This window comes from Gymnodraco acuticeps, unplaced genomic scaffold (assembly GCF_902827175.1).
Source record: "Gymnodraco acuticeps unplaced genomic scaffold, fGymAcu1.1, whole genome shotgun sequence".
Lineage (NCBI taxonomy): Eukaryota > Metazoa > Chordata > Actinopteri > Perciformes > Bathydraconidae > Gymnodraco > Gymnodraco acuticeps.
The window spans coordinates 1-15,908 of NW_022990728.1; the positions used below are offsets into that span (position 1 = coordinate 1).

The following is a 15,908-nucleotide window of genomic DNA, read 5'->3' on the forward strand; positions in this document are numbered from 1 at the left end:
CTCACATGTATCCATTCCTTTAGCTAGCGATATCAACTCTTTCTCTTTCGAAGGATTTTAACCAGCTATGAACAATGTTAGCTAACAATTTCAACTGTGTGTCCATTACTTTTTATGCTAGCTATTTAAACTATTAATCTTAACATATCTTGTCTATCTATCCAATCACTTTAGCTAACCATTTATTCATATATTTAGCCTACAATTTCAACAATTTACGTATGAATTTAGGCTCACTGCTAACCTTTATCAATCACTTAAAGGTAGGGTATGTAATTTATTTCAGAAACACTTTTTGTTATATTCCATGGAATGCTCTTAACATCCCGATAGCAATGAATATCTTAAATGCTTTGACAATAAATACATACAAAAATGTCATCTGTGGAAGCCGTAGTACTCTAAAAAGCACGACCAATCATCTGAGCTGGCCCGGCTAAAGTAACTGGATGGCCTACCTGCCTGTCAGCCGTCCATCTGAGCACAAACTGATCTCATGCCCTCATTGGTCATGTGCGCGTTCGTGTGTGTTGGAGGAGGGGCTCTGTAAGGAAGTGGCAGATTTGTTCCGCCTGTAGTGTGTATTTTCAAATTCTAGCGCACTCGAGCTGGTTTCTCCAAAATTACTTACCCCACCTTTAAGATAACAACAATTTCCATTACTTTACTAACAATGTCAACTATTTATGAATTACCTTTAGCTAACTTTTTATACTTTTCTCTTTCTAACTATAATTTCTATACACTCTAAAACGCTAATCATGGTGTTCAAGTTTGACTCAAAATGTGTTTTATGAAATCATAATTATATATTTTCAGATTTGTTTAGTCTACTCAAGCATCTTTCCAGATACCGCCCGCCGACTGCTTTGAGAACCCCCTATACATATACCCATGGTTGCACTTAATCATATTTCCATCTCAGTGTATGGCACAGATCACATTTTTTTAAACCATGTATCAAGCTCAGAAAGTGCAAAAATATGTTTTTCCACTATGCCTCTCTTCTGGTTTTGGCCCTGTGCTTCAGTTCCACTCGGCTCAGATCATCCAGTCTGAATCCCAGCAGATTTATTTGAAGCAAACAGGTTCACATTGTACTTTTCCATATTTCTAAGTAAACGTTGGCAGCAGCACTGCACAACTGTCACCTCGACATCCATCATTTCAACTAATCTTTTGTTGCTTTTCCCTTCTCTTCTTTACTTTCTTTTTCCAATTAAAAACATATTTTTTTCCCCAGATATTACATCACATGTCACTTGTTAGACGCTTTTATCCAAAGCGACTTACATACTCAATACTGTGGACAATCCCCACAGGAGCAATTTGGGGTCTCAGGGACACAACGACATGCTGACTGCAGTGGGGTTTGAACCCACTACACCACACGCCCCCTGTGTGTGTGGCGTAGATATCTGTTGCTTCATCATGTGGCAAATAAACAAGTCCTCTTTGTATCTCTACATCGCTTCAGCTTGTTGTATACAGTTCTCAAGAACAAGACGAGCCTTCTCCAAGAGCCAAAACAAACACATGTCAGGAGTGAAGTGAGGCTGAATAAGTGTTTCCCTCCCTCACATTAATTAGATCCTCACCTGAAGCGGTTCCCATGTAGTGCCAACATGTCTGGTCCTGAATCTAGGCTTACCTGTTTGAGTGATAGGAACCTGTGAGAGAAAAACACTGCACTGATATAATCATGTACCTGACAGGTGCACAGGTGGGTTGTAGCAACATGCCAAAGACTAGCGTAATAGTTTAAGCACAGGTGCAATTCCTAAACACAAGTTTTTATAGTGAATTTGTAAAAAAGTGTTTGTTTGCTGCTACATTTTTCTTTAGTATACTCGTATTTATTCAGTTGTTAGTATAATACTGTCTATTTCTATACCTGCTCTATAATGTACTCAATTTCTATACTGCTTCTATAATATGTATACCTGTTAAGGATAAATACTTAAGTGTAAATACTTCCGTTTATATCTCCCAGATGTATATATTTATACAACATGAATAACTCTGCACTTTCTGCTTATTTTGCACTTCTGGTTAGATGCCTACTGCATTTCCTTGCCTTAGTACTTATACTCTGTGCAATGACAATAAAGTTGAATCTAATCTAATCTTTCTGAGTACAAGAGTATTTCATTATCAATTCCACATGTTTGCTGAATTATAATTACAACTGATTGTGTGTTTCGGTAAACAGAAACTGGAGGTTCTTCCACAAGATTTCATCCAAATATTTTTCCAGAATGTAGAACTCAAGCAAGCATAAATTGTTTACATGAAGCAGTCAGACACAATTCCCTTGGTGGAAACAACGAGCCAGTAGGGTGACATTATTTATAGTTAACAGTGACATGAGCTCTTCAACAGCGTGAGGTTCAAGGCCCTGTAGGCCGATATCCATCCTGCCCAATTGTCCTTCTGCCAAAACACACAAAACTCTAAACTGCTTTGCGCTGTTAAGTAGCTGTATCACATCCTCCCTGTTCGAAAATCCAACACGGATAAATACCTATGATTATATCAAGTTTCCAATATCACATAAAGGCAAGTGTACAGTTACAGTTCATTAAAAGTACTGCCGGGAATTTGTAACAGTTGAAACTCCTTAGTTGGTGAAATGAGAGTATTTGATGCAACAACCACACATTACTGATATGAGCCCAGACATGTCAGTATGTGTGGGATTTATTTGATATTCTGCGGCCTTACAGCAGAAATATAGTATCGAACAGTCTTCCCTCACATTTGTTCATAGCAAAATATACTGTCACGATCTGTCCATGTTTTATTTTGTCCTGTCTAGTAGATCTGTCTTGAGTTTGAAACACACCCCCCCCGTCTTGCCTGTTGCTTCCTGTCTCTGTGTTCCCTCCTGCCTGATTACTCGATTGTGTTCACCTTGTGCCCCTGTGTTTTCTCCTCCCTCCTCACCTGTGTCTTGTTTGTGTGATTAGTCCTGTGTGCATTTAGGTTAGTCTTTGTGAGATTCTTGATGTTGCTGGAAGGATTTTGTTCTGAGGGATTTTTACGTTTTGCCTTGCCTTATTTTACTTTGTTGCCTGGCCTAGTTCTGCAATAAAAGCGTTTTGGATTTTCAAACAATATTCTGCATTTGGGTCCTGTGTACCTTGCCCTCCAGCCGTGACAAATACATCTGTTTACAGTCCTCATATTGATGTATTATTATTATTACAATAAGCAGTATTTAATTCTACTGTATATTGTATGTTTCACTGTTGAAGGAGCTCTGGACTTTTTTCGCCAACAACTACTGTAGCTTTATGTGCATATGACAAGAATACCTTCAAATCCTGACTTGTTTTTAAAGCAGACTTGTGGTCAGACTAAACCTTGTTGACACACTAGGGAGGCCCTGAGTGATGCAGTCCATCCAGAGAGTCACTGCTTATATGGTCATAAAAATCCTTAGTATGCACATACCTCTCTCATTAAACACAGCTTTATCTGTGCCCCTCTCTGCCCTCCCTCCTCTCCCCTACACTCTTTCAAGCTCAGCTTTAAGCCCCGCCCAGCTGCTGTCACTCTTCCGCGTTTCTGATTGGTCCAAAGTGTGTTGGATTAACACAGCGCAGCCAGCCATTGGTTAAAAGGGGGTGGGCATGCGCTTTAGGTCCCGCCTCCTCCTGGACCGCACCCATGGCTATTTGGGATCCTACTGAGTACTGACTACCAAAGCCCAAAGACAGGGCACAAGTTGAAGCAAATGTTCGTAGTGGCCAAACAGCAGTACTACAACTTGGGTGTCAGTCCATGACGTCGTTGGATACACAAATACTTGTCTCCATTGACTTACATTGGGAGAGATACAATTTGTTTAGCTAAATAAACTACCCAGTACGAACACTTTGATAGCCCTTATTTAAATCATTAGGGTCTTAAAGTTGTGAAATGCTCTAAAAGCCGAATCCAGAGTTATTTTCTCACTCCGTTCATTTGACTGACAGAGGAGGCGGGGCTTAAGGGAAAACTCAACTGCGCATGCTCTATGGGCCCGGATACGGGTACTTTTTATATTTTTATTCTACAATTCTTGGTAAAATAATTGAAAATGTAGCAAATTTCAACCCATCTTTCATAAGATAGAGATTGTCTTTTATATTGAACCTTCCTGTTGTTCCAAATGTAATAATTGGGTGGGGAAAATGTGTGCTTTTAAATTTGTTTCCAGGCCAGCAGGGCTACAAGTTAATTAAAGACTTTTTAATTTTGGGTAATTTTAGTGGTATCACTGTTTCAATGTTTTATGATTCTGTGATATAAAGCTTTCTGTTTCTTTTATAACTTCTTTTATTTTTACTCATTGTTATTGTTATGTATCTAGTCTTGCTCTGTGTAAGGTGCTATATATATATAACGTTGTGTATCAGGGGTAGACATATAAAGTAAAGTAATTACGGAAAAAGATTAGGACATGAGAATTTATTTTGGGATGTGACCAAATGTAAAAAATAAATTAGTTCTGACTTAAATAAAGTCAGAACTAAAAAAAGTAGCTACATACAAAATAAAAAAGAGAAAAATACAGTTTCATATTTCAGATACAAATATTTGTTAAATGCAAAATTAGCCTTTCTATTCATAATGTGTTAATTAGTGCTATTATATTGTTTTAATAATTGGTACAAATGTTCAAAAATTGGGTTTGGAGTCAGCCCATTTCTTTGTATGAATATGACATTTCCCAAAATTAAATTAACTGTACACTAAAAAAAAAATTCAATCAAGGGTAGATAAAAAATAATGTCTCCATCCTGGAATAATCTCTCATACATTCATAGAATAAATAAATAAATAAATGGCAAATAGGCTACTTGTAACGTATATTATCCTGTTCCTGTAAATTATTATTATCATTTTGAGCTTCATGCGTCACTTAGCATCTCTCGGAGTCCCGCCTTTAAAAGCTGGATCCTTTCCTCTCTCCAGACTTCCATGCTGCTGCCTGCCTACGTACCGAGAGAAACGAACCAGTGAGCAGCCACCCAGTAGAGGAGGGAGGGCAGAGGAACAGGAAAAAAACGAGTGGAGTGGAGAAAGAGAGGAAGAAGAAGCAGCGTAGTTTAGCCTGAACCCGTCGACAGGAACACAAGTTTTGACTCACGGCGACGCTGACTGAGCCTGTTGTTAGAAACCCTCTGAAAGCAGGTAATTCTTTGCACACTTTTTCACCGCCATGTTGGCACTCTTTCATTAACTCATTCAATGAAAATGCCATGAACCAGGAAGCACGGGTGGCTAGTTAACTGCTTCTTCAGACTGTTTTTAAATGCTATTTTATCATGTATTTCTGCACTTTTGTAAAGCACTTTGAATGGTGTTGAAAGGTGCTATACAAATAAACGTGCCTTGCTTCAGATGGGTGGACACCTCCTGAACAGATTTTTTTTTAACCGAGGTTCAGTTCATTTTTACAGCACTTAACTTACATTATATAGTTTATTCGACTCTAACATACGTGCCATTTGAGTTACATGTTTGTAACGGTCGTTTTTTAATTCGAATTATAGCCGTTAAGCTAAAAAAGTCATAACGGTTGGTGGTGGCAGGAAGTGATTTGCGTGAATGAGTTGCAAAAAAAAAAAAGAAGGGTCTGTTTAAGAGTTCAAGTTGGATGAAAATGAGATTTAAATAATTGCACCCTTATTGGAAACCGGATGAGTTAATGTGTATTCATAATTTGTGGTTAAACTTTTTCGGTTGGTGGGAAACGGACGCTGTGTGTGGCCAGTAATATGTCTGGCTCGCGGGCATGACGTCACTGGTTTACCGGTGGACTTCAAAAAAAGGAAAAGGCACTGTGCTTCTTCTCGGGTCATCTGCATGTCTGACTTTTCTTTCTGTTCAACCCTGATGCTTATACCGGGGCCTTTGAAGGGGTTTCAATGGGCCCCCAAGCAAATACATTTGACTGTTTGACAGATTTAGTTTGGTACTGCTTTGGCCAGTTGGTTGAAAGTATGGGAAGCAACTTGGTACATTTACTCGATTACTGTACTTGACATTGTGTGCTACTTTACACTTCGAGGTTACTTTACAACAGTTTGGAGTCGAATATTGCACTTTTGGCTCCTCTGCATTACTTTTTTTACTACATTAGTTACTCTGCAGGTTCATATTATTAATTAAAAAAAAGTAGAGCAACTAATGAATTATGATTTTAAAAAAAATTAAAATAATTATGGATTAATTTACCTGGTGATATAAAAAGTCATTACATTAAGCTCCACCTCTACCTGCTGCAAAACTAAAATGATGTTTAATAAATATTTGTACTTTTAAGTACCCAGTATTTCGATGTTAGTACTTTTACTTAGGTTTAACATCTAATTACTTCTTCCTATGATCAGAGTTGTTGACCTTTTGTGCACTCTTAATTGAACAAAATCACAAGTGTTGGAGGATATTCTGAACATATAATATAAATATTTGTATGTCCTTACTTGTAATATATTTTTTTAGTCACCCATCGAGTCTTTCAAACATGAGTGAGGAATGACCACCCAAAATTACTAATACATATTACAGAGTTGCATAACAATGTAAAACATTTGCATACAGCTCAATATTGGACCCGAGAAATATAAAAGGAAAATGTGTGGGTTTTAAAAATACCCTTCATAAAACACGTTTTGGATGTGGCCTTTGAATGCCTGACATTACGATGTGTTTAGACAATAAACATTTGGCATGCATATTGCTCCAAGCCTAGGGTGCATGATGCACTGGTTCTGATATCAGCCAGATTTCAGAATGCCAGGCTGGAAATCACCAAGTTTGTCTTGTAATTACAGTGTGGCCAACTCTGATGAACATGCACGTTTTTCCATTGCAATTTTTATGGAATATATCAATATCAAGCCAAGACATTTTAAAATGTAGTAGTGGCCTTTTATGGCTGTAAAGAAAAATAGTACACTTGACTTTTAGACCCCTGATTCAGAAAATATCACACAAAAAACTTCAAAGAGGGATCATATCGTACTGATATAATTACATAAGCAAATAACTATATAGATCAAACAAAATCACAGTGAGTAGGACAAAGTACACACTTATTGTAGCATTAAGAAAACAGGTAGAATAACATCTGATTGTTGCAGTGTTACCCATATTACAGAGTTAGCAGCCAATACATTAACAGGAAACTAACCTTTAATTGAGGCTAATACCAATGCATGTCTCAGCTAACCCACTTCATGTTTTTATGAAATATGCCAGACTTTCTCCAGATCTGTAAAAAGTGTCACATTCTCACTGCGCCTCACTACGTCGCCTCACTACGTCGCCTCATCGTACACACCTGTTTGTTTTGTCTGCGCAATTGCTGTTTGCTCTGTTTGATGGCACATCATTGTGTTTGCACTCTGGGGAGCAAACAGTCTCTGGTATGCTAGCACGCCCTGCTGACATTGAGGCTAGCAAACGCTCTGAGGTTTAGCACAAAAAAAACATGCATTAACTCTACCTGCAGTCAAACTGGGCACCCAGACCTGCTTCTATTGTGTTAGGAGTGTGTGTGAGCGGCACTTTTTTTGTAGTAATCATAACCATACTCTTACAATCAGCTGATGCCAAGAAGCTATTAAAAACACAGTATGCGCTCACCACAATTAATAACATTTTGTTTCCCAAGCGATTGTGCAAACGACTATTCATGCTGAAAAAGTTATTGCAATATCTGAGAACAAACCGCACTTTGTTGGCAGTCATATGTTCCTTGTTGTGTGTTTTAGAAAGACATATCAGATGTAGCCTTAAAAGGGCCACATCGGGGGACACATGTCATATCCTGTTGTTGTACCTCGAGTCATAAATCAAGTTCTAGTAATGGATTGTGCAATGGCTTTCTCTGGAGGCCAGTTCTTCTCGTGTAGTGCCAGTGTTATGAAGCCCCCTGCAGAGATCGTTACATTCCTTCATCCGTGTGTCAGCAATGTCCAAACTCTGGGCCCCCGGGGAGATGTGTACTGCTGGATAGACCAAATTAAACACAGACATCTTAAAATGTGAACAAGGGGCCCAGGCTGTTCAAGCTTCCCAATATGACAACGTCTCAAGGGAACATGCCTGTGGATGTTCTAGGTTTTATTGAAGGTAGTTAGTAAGATTGTGTGTTTTTAGAAAAGGAGAGTATCAAATGGAGGGCCGTGTGACACACACACACACACACACACCACAAGGATGTTTATTGGGATGAACTCTCAAGGATGGCAAGAATTTCTAATCTTTTATCTGTTAGGTTTGTGCCCTTCTAGCTGCATTTATAGGTTAAATCAAGCGTTGCGTTCAGTCAGGATAAGAGGAGAGAAGCCCTGAGGGTGACAGGCTGGAGAGGCTTTAAAAACCTGCTGAACTTCAGCTGAAACTGAAACTATTTGTGGAAAGATAATTGGTTAATTGTTGGTCATTTTGTAAAGCAAATATGCAAAGAAATCACTCGCTCCAGCTTTTCAAATGTGAAGCTTTTCTTGTTTTCTTTCTTAGTTGGTTGTTAACAGAATGTTATTGGCTTTTGTGCTATTATTTGGAAAAGACATGTTGTTTTAACACTTCTGCGAGGCTTCTTTGTGGGCATGTGCTTCTCCTTTTTGCCATTTAATGGACTTTAGATTTCAGTCTAAAAAACATATTTGAAAGACTAATCAGAAACAAAAAGGACCGTTTGTTGCGACCCTAATCTGCGCCAACTACTTCTACAATAAAGTACAATATGTCAGTTCCACCATGCCAATTTTCTTTTCCGAGTACATCGCTCAGGCCTCTTCTAGTGCTACTTAAAGATACTTTCCAAATATGGATCTGTTTTGGTTCCTATAATCTTTTAATTGTTTTAAATGGCATCTATCCAATAGCGTTTGGACAAAAAGATCCACTTAAAAATGTATTGACTAAGTTATCAATGAAGAAAGTATTGAGATGAAACATTAACAACAAACTATGTCGGTTGCATCCCTAATATCCGCCAACTTCTTCAACAAAATACATAATGTTAACACTTCAAAGGAGGCTTTCAGTTGGACTTTCCCAGTTTCTTTTCTGAGTATATCGCTCAGGCATTCTCTAGCCATACTTAACTCTAGTAATAAATGTCGTGGATGATTGCTGGGCGGTGAAGCGTCATGCTCCTCCTGGTTTCCTACAGTCAGCTGAGATTCATTCATGCAGGCAACACATTCCAGTCAGAGCGGAGACTGTTAAGATCCTCCATTAACCATGGCAGAGCTGATCAGGACTTTTCTCACTATGTGGTCAGAGTCCGGCTCATAGTCCGGCTCATAGTCCGGCTCATAGTCCGGCTCATAGTCCGGCTCATAGTCCGGCTCATAGTCCGGCTCATAGTCCGGCTCATAGTCCGGCTCATAGTCCGGCTCATAGTCCGGCTCATAGTCCTCGCACTGGCTCAAATTCACTGAGTTAATAATAATGTGTTTTTCTTCTAAAGCTGGTGATGCCAAAGAGTTGGATATTTTTACTTGAGTAAAAGTAAGAATACTACAGTGTGACAATACTCTGTAAAAGAAAAAGTCCTGCATTCAAAAATATACTCGAGTAAAAAAATAGTAGCAAGATATACTTGATTACAAAAGTGCTCATTATGAGGTATCTCCATTTCAGAATAAAGACATTTTAAATTATTATTTTTTGCATTAATAATCTGAATGTGCAAAGTAGCTACTAACTAAAGCTGTCTAATAAATGTAGTAAACTAAAAAGTACAATATGGATTTCTAAAATGTTGTGGAGTTAAATCATAAAGTAGCACAAAGTGAGAATACCCTGAATGTGTACCCTGAATTCCACCACAGATTACAAGAAGGAAAGGAAACACAACAAATCAGCTGTCGCACTGCATTTGCCATATCACTAATGATATCGATACATATTCATCTCCTAAATGCCTCCTCTGCTGTTCTTCTGGTTGAACAGCATGTTGAAGTGTCCTCAGTCAGAACGGTTGAGCTGACTTTGCCTGAGGATATATCTGCGCAGTGTGTTTTGGGTTTCCCCATTTCCTTTCGCTGCCGTTTTAGTTCTTACATTTCCTCGTTGTGTCTTGGCCTCCTCTTCTCTGTGCCCTTTACTCCCGTCTGTGTTCCTTCATTTCCTCGACACCCCCCTGCCTCTTTTCCTCTGTTTGTGTTTGCCTTGCTTTCCTCCATCCTCCCCCTCACAGCACCTGTAAGGTTACAATGAGGGCCGAACAATGGCAGGAAATAGTTGCACTCGGATTAAAGCAACGCCTTGTTCAGATTTCTGACACAGACTTTGACCTCGCCTCTTGTGACCGATACTTGCGGCTCTCCAGATCATTCAGCTTTCTGTTTTGTGGCACCAGTGATGAGGTAATGCTCGATCAGTGATTTCCGACCTCTGCGGTGGAGGTTAAATGAACCAACTTCCTGTTTGTTTAAGAAGTCATAGTCAGCACTTGGCGGTGAATTTCCCCACGTTACTTCCTTGTAGAAAATAGTTGAAGGTGGAAGTCTCTTTATTGATGTTTTTATAGGGTTGAATAATGCAATAAACTGATATTAAAGTGCATTTATGTTGTTTTTTCTCTGCTACATTTAGTGCTGCTAAAGTATATCGCTTTGCTTGTTGAATAAAAAAAATATCCTCTTTCTGATATTGAACATTGGACTGAACACAAGAGCCACTAATACATTATATTTCAAAGCCAATGTTAAAGAGCGTTTGTAATTGAATCGCCCTACCTGAGGACACGATTATGATGTAAAAACCTTATTTTATATCGTATGATAATTATGAGCATATTGTGCAGTTTTAGTTGATGTAACTCAGCAATGCATTTGTACAGATTATCCAAATGACATTTAAAGTAAAGTCATGCATTTATTCAGAAGCAGAGACCCCATAATAACCCCTTATGACTGAGGCGTTTGCGGTAACACTGGGTTGTATTGCTGTACAAGTAAGGAAGTAGACTTTGTCCGTGGTTGGGTGTGTGTGTGTGTGAGCTGCACACCTGCCATGTAATACCATAGAAAAGTAGTTGCACACAACACATATTCTACACACTCATTTTTGCACTTTGCACTTTGAAACATGCTGTGTAATGAGTCTTCTGTCTACCATTGGACGGTTTATTCTCATGTCAGTCCAGAATTGTGTTGCACACCAGATGTCCAGGATGTGGGACTAACATGTGGCTACTTGGATGTCACCGAGTGTCTGATGAGAATGAGTGCCCTTGGTAGAGATAACAAGTAAAGGTCAAGAAGAGTCATCCAAAAGGGTGAAGTATCATTGTCTGGTGATGGGATACAAAGTGTAAGTTCATAGGAGCAGATGGGATGACTTAATCTTAGATTTATTTCACTGCTTCTGTCAGAAATAAAAGACATGGCCGGGCCAGTTTAGCATTCCTCAGAAAATAAGCAATGCTGACAAATTGAAATGTGTATCTTAACTCCCCTCTGCGTTCTTTCACCGTCTGGCGCTTACGTAACCACCTATCTCTCTATCTAAGTCAATACTGTGGAGTGTTCCAGTAAAAGGGCCTTCTGGTGCAGTGCGGTATCTGCTCTGTTTTGGCCAATAACCAGTCAATCGTGCGTTCGATGGTGCACTTGGGTAGCTGTTGGAATGATTGATGTGGAATTTGTTCTATGACTCGGACCATAATGTGCTTATCTGACCAACACCCAAGGTCAAATTGGCCTCAATGACATTTACCTTGAATTGGGTAAACCAGGAAGTAGTTCACTAACTCCCATTGATAACACTTTTGTAATATGAAGCTAAAAGAAATGGACAAACCGTTCAAAACAGCTAAAGTAATGCAGACAAAGTCCAAACATCTCGAGGCGCCTCCTGTTGTAAATGGTAGGTGGCATAGATCAGAGTGAAATCGGATCCCGGTCGGGGCAGGAATGTGAAAAGTACTGTTTAAAGTGATGTAGATCTGCCGTGCAGTTATTTTCCAGCAAGGGCCTAATTTGCTTCTCCCAGCGTGTGCTCGCAGAGAAACGCCACCTTCCCTCCTCCTCGAAAGACTCGACAAGTTCCACAAATGGCAAAATAGTTTTCTTACTTTGTCATTTCCTCTTCCCTCCCCTCTTGCCCCACCCTTCCCACTTCTAGAGAAGGAGGACGAAGGGGAGAGAGGGAAAGTACTGACTGAGTGGTGTGAGACCATAATGAGTTTTGACTGACTCGGTACCTTGCCAGTCCGCAGCTGGCACCCACTCTCGCTTTCACGAGACTCAGTCAGTCAATCAGTGGACTGAGGGGGTTAACAGTGGCCAAGCCAAGAAACAACAGTCCTGACACTTAAACTGGAGAGTGGTAGTTTGAAGTGTGAGGTGTCTGTTGCAGGCTTGAGAGTCGGACTGCTAGATGTCCAAATTGGAGCTGAAACTCTTGATTGTCAGAAAACGAATGGTCAAATACTGTATGTTGCTTTCCTTTTTAAAAGTACAACGTTTCAATTTGAGTTTACTTAATAGCTTTGGGTTTTGCCAGAAATGTAGGTGAAGGGTTACGTTGATTGTCAAAATTGTATAGGGAGAATACTGTAAATGAACATTCCTGTAAAAGTACCAAACATTCCTTAGTTTAAAAAAAGGTTACTGAATATCTTTCAGTTTCGGCTTGTTGTTCGGACAAAAAGACAATCTGAAGAATTCACCTTCAGGTTGACTTTTCAATCATTTTGTTCATCTTAAAACGAATTGGCAGATTCATTGATAATGTAAATTGGTTGCACTACGTGACTGCAGCTAAAATAGTGTCTGCATTTGTATATTTATATATCGATAATCCTGTAAAAGTACCAAACATTCCCTGGTTTCAAATTGAGTATCATCTGACAAAAAGACAGTATGAAGACGTCATTTCGAGGATGACTTTTTAAGCGTTTTTCTCTGTTTTCTATACATGCGTAATCCATTAGAATGCAGCAACAGATGGTTTTCAGTTGCAGTGTTAATGGCGACCAACACGTCTACCTGCACTTTGAGTATAATGGTAAAACAAAGCAAGCTAAAACTACACCCGAGCTTTAGGCTTTTGTTTCCTGTTCATTTTCCCTTCTTGTTTTTGCCAAACAACAAAGCTACTTTCATGAGTAAATGCCAGTAAATCATTCGCTTGTTGGGGGAGAGGAGGAGAGTTACAGTTTCCAAGCCAAGACCCAAGAGTCCTGACACTTGAGCTAGAGATTGGGAGTATTTGCTGGAAAGAGTAAGATAAACATTGGAAGCCGACGACAGGCTCGGCCAAAGCCAGCTGCGACGTTGTGATGGGATGCAGTTGGTGCTACAGCGTTATTGACTTTTCAGGCATTCTATTAATATTCCTGTCAATGGGGCCGTCAGCACAGCACAGCTGGTTTATAGGTTCCCTTCGGAGGGTTTGACTTCACATGGTCATGCAGTGGTAGAGGTTGTTTCGACTCCTGGTTTTTACAGGAAGAGTCACTGAGGTGGAAAGGAATGAGAGCGAGAGTCTGACTGATGGATGTATGCCTGAATGTTATAAAGACCTAGGTCGAGGCGCCTTCCAACCGGGACTAAAAAGGACATTCAATTCTCGCTTTTTCCTTTTTCCCCCCCTTCCTATCCTGGTTTCTCCTACGCTTCCTTCTCAAAGTCCAGGCCACTGCATCACTTCCTCTGTTCAACCACATTCTGGCCTCTGGTCTGGTTTCTAAAACGGGCTTCGGTCCTCTCTTCCTTGTGATATCTATTTTATGGTTCTGCTTTTCCCGAACACAGCTAACTCTGTATTCATATGGGCATTTTGATTACATAACATAGAATAGTACTGCAGCAATGAATAAGTACATTAGAAAATACCAAGAGGGCCATTGTTTTCCTAAATCACAATATATCAAATGCAAGAAAACGTCACCCCCTTTGAGTGAGGTATGTTTCTCATTTGGGCCTTTTTAGAATACAGCCTAATCCTTTACCGGTGCCTCCGTCAGGTTTGATAACGTTCAAGGATTTTGGCCCAGGGCTTGGTTTCGAGGTGCCTCGCTGCCATGGGTTAAATGAATGAGTAATCCTTGTTATGATTATCTCCCAGCTAATCTCATCGTAAATGGGTCTCGCCAGAATAGATAGTGGATGCTTTCACAGCCGAGCGGCTTGCAAAGTGACAAGAAACCTTGATTCTTACGGGATTATGGAGTTGGCTGGAATCTGAGCCAGGGAAACGGGTGGGGTGCCTCTATGCACACTGTTCTATCTCAAAGTCCACATCCATGTCTTACTATAACCCTCCGCCTACACAAGGGAAAGACCTTCGTCTGAAATTGCCTGATAGAATTTCTTTATCCCTCCTTTTTTTTTTTAACTTTCAATATAGAACAGCGCTACCTAGAATAGCTTCTGGTGTAATTTTAGTCCTCAAGCTACTCTCCGGAGAGGTGGTTGGAAGTGTGTCACTGAGTTATCTGTGGCAAGCGTCGGACTGAGGCCGATATCAACAGACTTTGCTACGCATATTGTACCTTAAACTTGAATTGATTGGTAGAAAAGTAATGGGTAAATATTGATCATGTAAAAGTACCAACTATTACCAATTTTCAAATTGAGTATACTGAATATCTTTCTGGTGTTGCTCTATTGATCAGATCATTTGAAGTTGGGTTATACTGATTTTGTGATATGTGACGATATATCCTATCTGTATACATTTAGGATATCCCAGTTTTGCAAGTTTGTGCTGCATTTAAATGCGTTACACTAAAGTAAATGACATTTTCTGTATTTCTCAGACTTGTAGCTTTTCTATTTGTTGCCTTTACTTGCAAAGTCAATAAATCCTCGTTACTGACGACCATTTATCAAAATTCTCATTGTGTAAATATTTTTAAAAGCATCAATAGTCAAGGCTACAATATCGTCCCCTATCGATTGAGCTATTTGGACACACATATTATATCCTCTCCATATTGTCCAGCCCTAATAAAACATGATCTTGAGGCTGACTAAAGGTAATTGCATTCAAAGCAATTAATGTGAACAATAATTGCCTGGTTAATTGGTAATGAAAACAACCTTTTAGTTACAATACGCGCTTAATCCATTAGACTGCAGCAACAGATGGCGTCTGTGTTTGTTAGAAATGTTTAATTTGCTTCTTTTATGGTGTCTATGATGCGTACCTGCACCTGGAGTACAATGATAAAAGCAAACAAGCCTCCTCTTTAGGCGTGTTCTTGCTTTTGCAACAAAGCTACCGGGATTATAATCAGCCATGGCTCGGATTCAACCCTGCATGGGGCCAACTTATCCCAATGTAGTGGAGCGAGTAATGCAGCGAATTTTAAAGGATCATGGGAACGTACACAAAGGAAATGAGAGCACTTAGGTCTGTTCGATGTATGCAGCTCTACTGCCAGAGGATGCTGATCTCCCACGAGTGATGAAACTCCTAAAGGCACACATGACTGCCGGTGTGATGGGAGGGGGAAACGGGAAGGAAAGCCATACAATAAGTCTGGGAGATGTAAAGAAGGTGGGGGGGGGGGGGGGGGGGCAGGCAGGCATTGAGAAATGTGAGGAATGCTGCTGCTCCCTGATAAAGGGTGAGTGCGGGAGGAATGCGACCCTGAAAAGACTGCATCAACAGAGAGGCGGAGGGGGGTGTTCGGAGGGTGCCAGCTGAGAGGTAAAGCAGGACTAATTTGCCCCACGTTCTGTTCAGGATGGGGTCCATATTAGAGATGAGTTTGGAGGCGGGTGTAGCGGTGATGGACGTCAGCTGTAGCGCAGTCTGAGGGAGGCAGGGGTCATGAGAAGAATGGCTCTCGCTCTGCTTTCATTCTCACAGTTCGGGGTTAATGTGCCGGAACAGACGGGGCCGACACAACCCTGATAAACGCAGCAACCTCTTCCCTT

At 40.1% G+C, this 15,908-nt stretch overlaps 1 protein-coding gene across 1 annotated transcript in view; it reads left to right on the plus strand.

The window, feature by feature from the left end:
• Positions 1–4,962: 4,962 nt before the first annotated feature.
• LOC117556483 (myosin-9-like) overlaps positions 4,963–15,908 on the plus strand; it is a gene marked incomplete at its 3' end in the record, with an annotated part of 40,969 nt that continues 30,023 nt past the window's right edge. Inside the window, exon 1 of the mRNA XM_034231809.1 lies at positions 4,963–5,181. The remainder of the gene's footprint in view (positions 5,182–15,908) is intronic.